The sequence below is a fragment of the Eubalaena glacialis genome, chromosome 16 (assembly GCF_028564815.1).
Source record: "Eubalaena glacialis isolate mEubGla1 chromosome 16, mEubGla1.1.hap2.+ XY, whole genome shotgun sequence".
Taxonomy (NCBI): Eukaryota; Metazoa; Chordata; class Mammalia; order Artiodactyla; family Balaenidae; genus Eubalaena; species Eubalaena glacialis.
This window is the reverse complement of record NC_083731.1, coordinates 10,104,693-10,114,295: the sequence shown is the minus strand read 5'-3', so window position 1 is coordinate 10,114,295 and position 9,603 is coordinate 10,104,693.

Sequence of the window (9,603 nt, the reverse complement as noted above, 5' to 3'; positions counted from 1 at the left end):
TATATGTAATAGTTCCAAACTGGAAACAACCTACATGCCCGTTGACAAGTGAATGGGTAAACAAAATGTGGTCTGTGTATACAAGGGGATACAACTCAATGATAAAAAGGATCGAACAACCAATACATGCAACAACATGGGTAAATCTTAAAATCATTATCTGAGAACATAATGAGTATGAGTAAGGTGCTGGATCATCTTTCATGTGAGAGAGAGGAAGCAGAAGAGGACATCTTATACACACAAAATTGGTAGACCCAGGCGCAGTAGCTTCTATAGCAATTGAAGACATCACCCTAATAGCCAGATTAAAAGAGGAGGAAAATGGTTGCCGTGGGTACTTGTGAGTGCAACTAAAGTGAGTCTTGGGGACTCCTAGAAGTATTTGGGGATATATTTTTAGGGTGGCTGGAATTTCTGCAATTATGGGTGGAAATGGACACAAAATGTTCTGTTCAAATTGCCTCTCTAACTTCTTCCAGAATGTTATACTTGGAAAACGCATATTATAAACACGAACAATAATAACCTTAAAAAGCAGTCAGTCAATGATCATGAACACAGTAACAAAGTGTATTACGAACAAGGAGACTACATCATGTCATAGGTTAAAAACAATTATCACGCAGATATTTTGTAGAGTAAGTAATAGTCTTAGTTTCATCAAATTAAGAAGTTTTGTGGTATCAATAGACAGCTCTGTTCATTCCTACCTAAAATTTTTCTGTATGATGAGAATGCTATTAGTAACCTTTCTTCTCTCCTTCTTATGAGCTTAAAAAAATCCTTTTTAAAAATTGTGTACATCATATAAAATTACCATTTTAACCATTTTAAATGCATAATTCAGCGGCATTAAATACATTCAAAATATTGTGGAATCATCACCTATATCCATGTCCACAGCTTTTTCATCATCCCAAACTGAAAGTCTGTACCCATTGAACAATTCCCTGTACTCTCCTCCCTTCAACCCCTGGCAACCACTATTCTACTTTCCATCTCTATGAATTTGCCTATTCTAACTACCTCATATAAGTGGAATCATATAGTATTTGTCCTTTTGTGTCAGGCTTATTTCACTTAGTATAATGTTTTTAAGATTCATCCAAGTAGTAGCGTGCATCAGAATTGTATTCCTTGTAAAGGCTGAATAATATTCTATTGTATGGATGGACCACATTTTATTAACTATTCATCTGTTGATGGACACTTGGGTTGCTTCTACTTTTTGGCTTTGTGACTAATGCTGCTATGAACATTGGTGTACAAAGACCTGTTTGAGTCCCTGCTTTCCATTCTTTTGGGTGTATTTACCCAAATATACCTAGAGGTGGAATTGCTAGAACATATGGGCATTCTACGTTTAAATTGTAAGGAAATTCCATACTCTCACTAGGTGTTAAATAAAACTTCATTATTGCTTGCTCACCTTCTCCTCACTCTCTAGGGAGCGCTTGACCTCTGCTCTCTCAATTCCCAGGCTGCTTATGAAGTAGATGCAGGAGAATGGGTAGAGAGAAGAATGAAATTGTGGGAAGAAAATGGAACGGGTTCCAACTGGCCTGGTTAAGCCCTAGGTGTCCTTTTGTGGAGGAGAGTTGTGGGTGGGGGTGGCGAAGACAAGCAGAAATAAAGCCAAGAACTAAGACGATCTCCATAAGAAAGAGGTAGGGCAGGAGAGAGGAGGTGAGTGTCGGCATCTTGGCAAGGGATAGGCGCTGGAGCAGGTGCGGGATGCGAGAAGCTGTGGGGAAGGAAGCTTTTGAGAAATGTTACTGCTCTGGGGTGTGACTTGGAACTGCTAATTGTTCTCAGATCAGCCTAAAGCTTGGAATTCCTCTTAAATTTTCTCTTGATTATTGGACTGGGTTGTGGCATTTGATTCCCTGCAGAGACTGAGTCATAAGAAGCCCCTGGATACATGGGAATTACACCTGAATTGGCCAACGTAGCTAAAGTTTCTGCTATTCTAGTCGCGAAATCCCTAATACTTCAGTAAATGAAAAAAGGGGAAAACCTCCCACTCAATTAGAGACAAGGTTGTAATAAAACATTAATTCTTTTTTCTTAGGACTTCAGGCTGTAACCTGTTAATAAAATAAATGTAACTGTGGGAGGATTATTTTCATTGCCTGTAGCCCGGGCTTGCTCAGCTCTGGCTTTAACTGGAGTTGTGCACTTGAATATTCATAAGTATGAATTGCAAACTCACAAATTAGGATTATTTTCTGTACAGGATACCAAACAGAAACAATGTCACCATTTATTTGGAAAAAACAATATGGTGTGTGGGATGGAACAAGGTTATGGTAACAAAATTTTCCTAACCCTAAATTGGGCTGTGTTCTGACACACGGTCTGATAAGGCAAAATATTTTAAATCAGTAGAGTCTTGTAAAACCCAGGACATATGGCTGCCTTAGTTTTGGTGCTAAAATAGGATTCCTTATGTCGGGGATGGGGGAAAGCTCTCCTTCTATCCTTCTTGAGTTCTTGTGGCTGGACTAATAATAAATGGACACACCAGACAGATTAATAGGAGAAAAACCAATTTAATTTCGAGTCCATGGGAGATCATAAAATAATGCTCAGTGAGTGACCAAAAGCAGGCAACTTTAATATCTTCTTATACAAAGAAAAAATAAATCTGTGAGGATTTGACAGGACAAAGAAACTTAGGTTTGGGTACTTTAGTTAGTAAGGAATTTAAGCAATGTTTGGGCTTGAGTAGTAAATTAGTATAGAAGTAGCAAGGTTTTTGTTCATAGACTTCTTGGCCCTGAATTCCCTTTCTCTGGTGATAAGGATATCTTTCTCCTTCCTGTATAGGGAGGGCACCTTTCACATGGGAGATTAATTTCCTGCTTGCAAGGAGACAGAGAAGAGGGTCAAAGTGTTCCTCTTGCACCAGCTGTTTCTTAAATAACTTTGATCGAAATAATATGCCATTGAGGCATAGTTTGGGGTGGACTGCCCTGGGCCCCAACACCTAGTCATGATCTTTTCAGTAAATTAAACAGCATTACCCCAGAATATTCATGGATTCCTTGATTTATTGATTCAGTCACTTCCTAACAAGGTATGGAACCTCTTCAATATGTGTTTCCAGTCTCACCTTTTGAGTCTACCCTCTCTCACCGCCTACCCTGAGCCCATTCTGAACTCCTTAGTTTCACTGTATGTGCCGTGCTCGCCATACTTTTGCAGGTGTAGCTTCCTCTCTATGGAATACCCTTCCCTGCCCTCTGCCCAGATAACTCTGCTAATTTCTCTAGACTGTGTTTGGGCATCCTCTTCCAGGGAAGACCTCTTCTGTCACTTCTTACCCTTATCCTTTTGTCCTGGTGCTTTCTCTGTACCTCCATGTTATCCCCGTACACCTCCATCACAGTGTATTTCACATAGTGCTGTAAATGTTGATTTCCTTCTTGTCTCCCCAGGATAGTAAGCTGTTTGAGGGTGTATTAGTTTGCTAGGGCTGCCATAACAAAATACCACAGACTGGTTGGCTTAAACAACAGAAATTGATTTTCTCACAGTTCCGGAGGCTGGAAGTCCAAGATCCAGGTGCCAGCAGGGTTGGTTTCCTCTGAGGCTTCTCTTTTCTTGCTTGTAGGTGGCTGCCTTCTTGCACCGTGCCCTCACATGGCCTTTCCTTTATGCACAGAAGCATCCCTGGTGTCTCTTCCTTTTCTTAGAAGGACACCAGTCATGTAGGACCAAACTCCACCCTTATGACTTCATTTAACCTTAATTACCTCTTTATAGGTCCTATCTCCAAATACTGTCACATTAGGGGTTATGGCTCTAACATATTAATTTTGAGGGAGACACAATTCAGTTCATAACAGAGGGCAAGGAGTATTTCTTATTAGAATCCCCAGCTCTACCTCCTATCAAAGTGCTTGGTACACAATAAGCAATTAACAAATAATTATTAAAGGATCAAATAACAAACGGGTGAATAAATGAATAAAATGATAGAAAACTGCTCAAATTGTCAAGGTCTGAGGGTATCAGGACTTAAGATATTCAGAGTTGGCAAATGAAGCTGTAGTAAAGAGTATGATGAGAGAGAGAGAGGCAGTCTGAAGAGGAAAAAAAAAGAAAAGTGCTGCAAACTGGGAGGGATAACAGAGGGACAAGACATGGCAGGAAAGACGATGAAGATCAGCATAAAGCGAACCTGAAAGAAGTGCGTTCATGATGTAAGGAAGGGCATCTACAGTGTTAAATATCGAAGGAGGGTGAGGCTGCTGGGTTAATACATTAAAATCATTGATGTACACCCACCAGAATTGCAAAGGGAAAAAGATTTTTAAAATACCAAATGTTGATGAGGATAAGGAACAACAAGAACGCTCACGTACTGCTAGTAGGGGTGTAATAGTAGTGGTGTAAATTGGTACAACCACTCTGTAAGTGGTTTGGCAATATTCATAACATTAAAACTAAAGGTGTGAATACTCAGTGGACCCCCAAATGCTATCTCTGGATGTATATTCAACAGAAATTTGTACATATGTTCACTGAAAGATGTCCACAGGAGCCCTATTCATAAAATCCCCCAGGCTTGAAACAACTCAAATGCCCATCGGCAGTGGAATAGATAACACACTGTAGCACATTTGCACAGTGGAAATTTACAGGATTGAGGATGGATGAACTACACACAAGGGCATGGATAAACATATGACCACAAGGTTTAGTGAAAGAAGACACACTCAAAAGGCTACATACCGTATATTTCCATTTATAGATACCTTGCAAACCAGCAAAACCAGTGTGAGGTTTCAGAAGTCAGAAGAGCAGTTAACTTTTGCGGGGAGGGGGCAGTAGGTGCTAGAGCACATGGGTAGGAAGTCCAGAGTTCTGGTAATAGTTCTGTTTCTTGGTCTGGGTGCTGGTACATAGTGGCTCTGTGTGCAGTCTGTACACATTCAGTATTCACTGAGCTTTTCAGTTATGACTTATCCATTTTCCTGTATGTATATTCTTCAATAGGCATTTTAAAAGGCAATAAAATTTAGTGGGTAATGAAGTGATACAACATTCTGGTGGTGTGACCTAAGAACATTTAGAAAAACTGTATATTGGTGTTTGAGAAAGCAATTTTGCAGAGAAGAGAGCTATGAGTTTCTGTTGGTGGAAAGAGGGAGGAGATATGAAGGTTTTTGTCTAGCTCAAGATGTTTGGCAGTAGACGGAATAAAAAAGAGCAACTTTAGCATAACTGGGTCAGAGAAAGATTTTTATTTCATTCACTTTTTTCCTTTTGGTTAAAGGTAAGGAATAACTCAAGAGTAGAAAGATATACAGGACGAAAAAAGCAGTTTTCCTTTTATCCTTCTAAGTTCTCACTGGGGGACCCTGTAATGATAGATTAACAAGAGAAAAACAAACAGAAGTTTTTAAACATGTTTATCTCATATATACATGGGAGATACTCAGGGAAATGAGTATGGCTCAAAAGGATGGCTTAGAATTCAGGCTTAACCATCTTCAGCCAAATCAAAGGAAGAAGATCACGTTGGATGCTGGTTAAGGGGAGGTGACAGTAAACAGGATAAGGTTAGTTATGTAGATTTAAGTGAAATTCTTCTCCGTTGATAAGATTTTCTTGTGATTTAGAATCATCCTTTTCTTCCTGGTACAAAGAGGGAGACACTTGCAAATGGAGATATCCTTTATAAATGTAAATTTCTCTTACGAAAGGTCCTTATGCTGTTTTCAGAGCTTCTCCTGTGTCTTGTTTCTCAAAATAATCTTTGTGCCAAAGAGGCATATTTGAGGTGGCACGTTGTGGTCTCCTACAGTATCAAGGAGGGAGAAATTTGAAGTACAGTTGAGGAGGAATGATGGAACCAAGTCCCAGAGACGGTGTGAGGAAGGGATCAGGGGCAAAGGTAGAAAGTGTGGGTCTTAACAAGAGAATCAAGTTCTCTTCCTTAGAAATAGGAGGGGCAGGGAAATAGGATATTGAGGCTCTTGGAGGTACCTAAGTTCAGTCTAGAAGATAAAGTGTGGGAGGTGGGTGTGGACATGGGTCTTGATAAGAGTGAAAAATTAGCAATAACATCAGCAGGGAATTAATATACTTGTGAGACAAGAGAGGAATAAAAGTTCTGCATCAACCTGTAGGGGACCCCGTTGGCATGCTACCGTGGTCTTATGGTGCATTGCTTTGGAGTTCAGGGTGAATGGAGAGAAAGTGGTCAAAGAGCTGCCCAGACAATGTTGGACATAAGTCAAGATCTAAAAGGTGAGCAATTCCAGGGGGTTGTGAACGTCCATTACAGAATAGCTCTGCACGTTCTCCAGAGTTATTTGGCAGGAATTAGTTGAAGTAGCATGGGGCAATGTAAAATTGGAGACTAGAGAGGGTCCAGGGGGCTAGGGGTTGGAGTTAACAGGTGGTGAGTTTGGTCCATGCACAGAATGGGGGAGACACAAAACCAAGTTTTCTGGGGCCCCGGCACAGGTTTCAGGTCCTTCCTAATTTTCAACTCTCTCATTCCCCTTACTCCAGAGCATTTTATTGTGACCGTAACTACTCTACATAAAGCTCCTTAAGAAGTGAAAGCTTGGGGGCTTCCCTGGTGGTGCAGTGGTTAAGAATCCGCCTGTCAACGCAGGGCATGTGGGTTCGAGCCCTGGTCCAGGAAGATCCCACATGCCGCGGAGCAACTAAGCCCGAGCGCCGCAACTACTGAGCCTGTGCTCTAGAGCCCATGAGCCACAAATACTGAGCCTGTGTGCCACAACTACTGAAGCCCACACGCCTAGAGCCTGTGCTCTGCAACAAGAGAAGCCATCGTGATGAGAAGCCCTCGCACCACAACGAAGAGTAGCCCCCGCTCGCCGCAACTAGAGAAAGCCCGCATGCAGCAACGAAGACCCAACGCAGACAAAAATAAATAAATAAAGCTGTTAAAAAAAAAAAAAATGAAAGCTTGGGGTAAACTTTTTTTTTTTTAAAAGAAGAGATGAGTCCCTCATGAGGCAGTGGTCGTCATGGTTACCTAAACATGGTTACCTAAATATGGATTCACGTCTAGAGATGCCATCAAGCCCCAGAAGCCCACGACATTTGGTCCAACAATCTAATGCAAAAAAAAAAATGGGGTCTTAAAAAGATTGATGACTCCAGGTGAAAGATCCCTGTGCCCCTGGAGAGCTACAGCCAGAATGTTTTTCTTTACCCAGAAGTCAGGTCCCTCATTTCTAAATATACTGTCAGATATGTTCTTTTCATTTTTTAAAAGTAAACTTGAACACATCATCTTTTTACTAATGGAACCGTAGAATTGAGGCTCATTTTAGCTCTTAGCTTATTAGCCCCGACCAACATTTCCACAGAGCTAGGTTTTTATCTACACATAACCCTTCTGTCACCATCAACAACCCTTCTGTCATCATCATTTGTTGCTTCTACCCCAATTTCTCCTATTACACACTTTCAGCATCATTACCCCAAATTGAAGAATTTCAGGCAGAATCATCTGCGAAAATATCAGAGGTAAAAATAAGCCATTATAGGCTGTTGATGTCACCCTGAGGCCTTGTTTGCTACTCTTCTGCTCATTTTACTGCACTTAACCCACTAGAAAAGGAACTGGACTCTAATCAACAACGATTTATCAGTGCTAAAGGAGGGGAGGAGAGGCACTAGTAATACAAGGTGGTGAACAGTAAGAGAGAAACAGAGGAAAGAGACCGCATAGGCCTACATGCTTTTTAGATATTATAAATATAAATGTCTGCCGTAATAACTTTGCAATTCAACTGGAGTGGTCTGTGGTCTGGGACCGGGAAGGTAGGGAAGCGAGATTGCCTAGGGACAGTGTACATTGTGATCACTGGCAGAGGCAGTGGGAGCTGATTTGCAGCCAACGACAATGGGAAACAGGTGGCTGTGTTTGAGCCAGGTTCATACATCATGTCCCATTTTTTCATTTAAAAAAATTGCCAGACTGCTTTTATTCTATAACTGATTTTTCAATGAATCACCTGAAAGTAGACCTTACTTTTTGGTCAACTCCAGGGAAAATTCGAATGCAGTATGGCTCCCAACTTTTACTCCTGTAGAAATGGACATGAAGCTTGGCATGTAGCAGTCTGATGAAGGAACCCCATCTTGACTGTCCTTGAAGGTTGCCCATGGGACAGGCTGGGAGACAGGCTGTGGCTGTCTGTGGACAGCACGCAGCATTCTTTGCATCTTGACATCTCATTTCCGTAGGAAGTCATAGATCATTTTGCTAGACTCAGCAGATAAGTCTAATAAATCAAGATCTGCTTCAGAACCAAAATCTCAATTACTTTTTTCATCAGATGTGCTCAGGATGTACATATATAAATGGGAAAAAAGGCAGACATAGAACGTCAAGCAAAAAAAAAAAAAAAGCCTGTTTTTTTGTATTTTAACAGTAGCTCAAAAAAATCAGCTTTATAGGACCTTCTGGTTTTAATGGCTCTTGAGTGTGAGGCAAATCTAAGCATTGCCACAGTTTTCCCCTTTCTAAAATGTCATTTCCTCCCTTGTCTTTAACTGTCATGTGTGGTGTCATGTTGACCCATGACACACCCTTCACCCATGAAAGCTCATACTCCAGAGTCACAGTTTCCTAATATTTGTTTGGTTAAGTGCCACCTTCCAAGACCCAGTTATTACTGCAGCCAATTAACTAGTTCACTGGCTCACGAAAGCTGTACTGCTTCTAGAAGCTTAAAGCACATTTTTTAAAGGGCAGAGAGAATTGGCAGGACTTTTTGTTGTTGCTGTCATCATTGCTAGCTGTCCTTCATGTTTGAGAAGCCTGAGCTGCTGAGTTGACTGTATCCTTTGATGTATGAAGAATCCAATTGAGAGCTTAGCCTGTGCACATTTTCCAGAAACTAAGCCAGGTGTTTGGATAGGGGAGTGGTATTTGCAAGGAGGTCTTCACAGAAGTGATGTTTTGCCTTAATAAATGAGGCAGAAACTGGGTAGCTCTTAACTAAACCCACTTCTCTTCCCTCTGAGCCCAGTGTTAGATCACATTTTCCAGCCTTCCTTGCAGTGAGGTATGTCCACATGATTGAGATGAAGCTGATAGAATGTGCTAGAAATCACATTCATACCTCTATGCTTGGCTCCACAGTCTTTCCCTTCTGGCTTGATGCAGACAAATGTGGTAACACTGAGAACCTGGTGTTGAAAATGATGGAGCCCTAAGGTCCCTGAATCACCTCTTGTTGGGGAAATGCCCACTGGTTGGGAGTAGGCTTTGCTGATAAAAATAAACATGTGTTCTCTGAAGCCATGAGACTTAGGGTTTTATCTGTTACATCCTTAGTTAGTTCTTCCTTAACTAAAACTCTAAACCAGCATATACCTAAGTTTAATGCGTACTGACATCTTGGCTCACCACGGCAAGCAATTTTAGATTCACCTTTGTTAAAACAAATAAAGGTCTATGCATTTGCAGTAGTTATCTATTCCAAATCCTTATAAAGACAAGAGTTTCTTGGAGGCAAGCATATACAGTGGAGAAAAGACAGCCTCTTCAATAAGTGGTGCTGGGAAAATTGGACAGGTACATGTAAAAGTATGAAATTG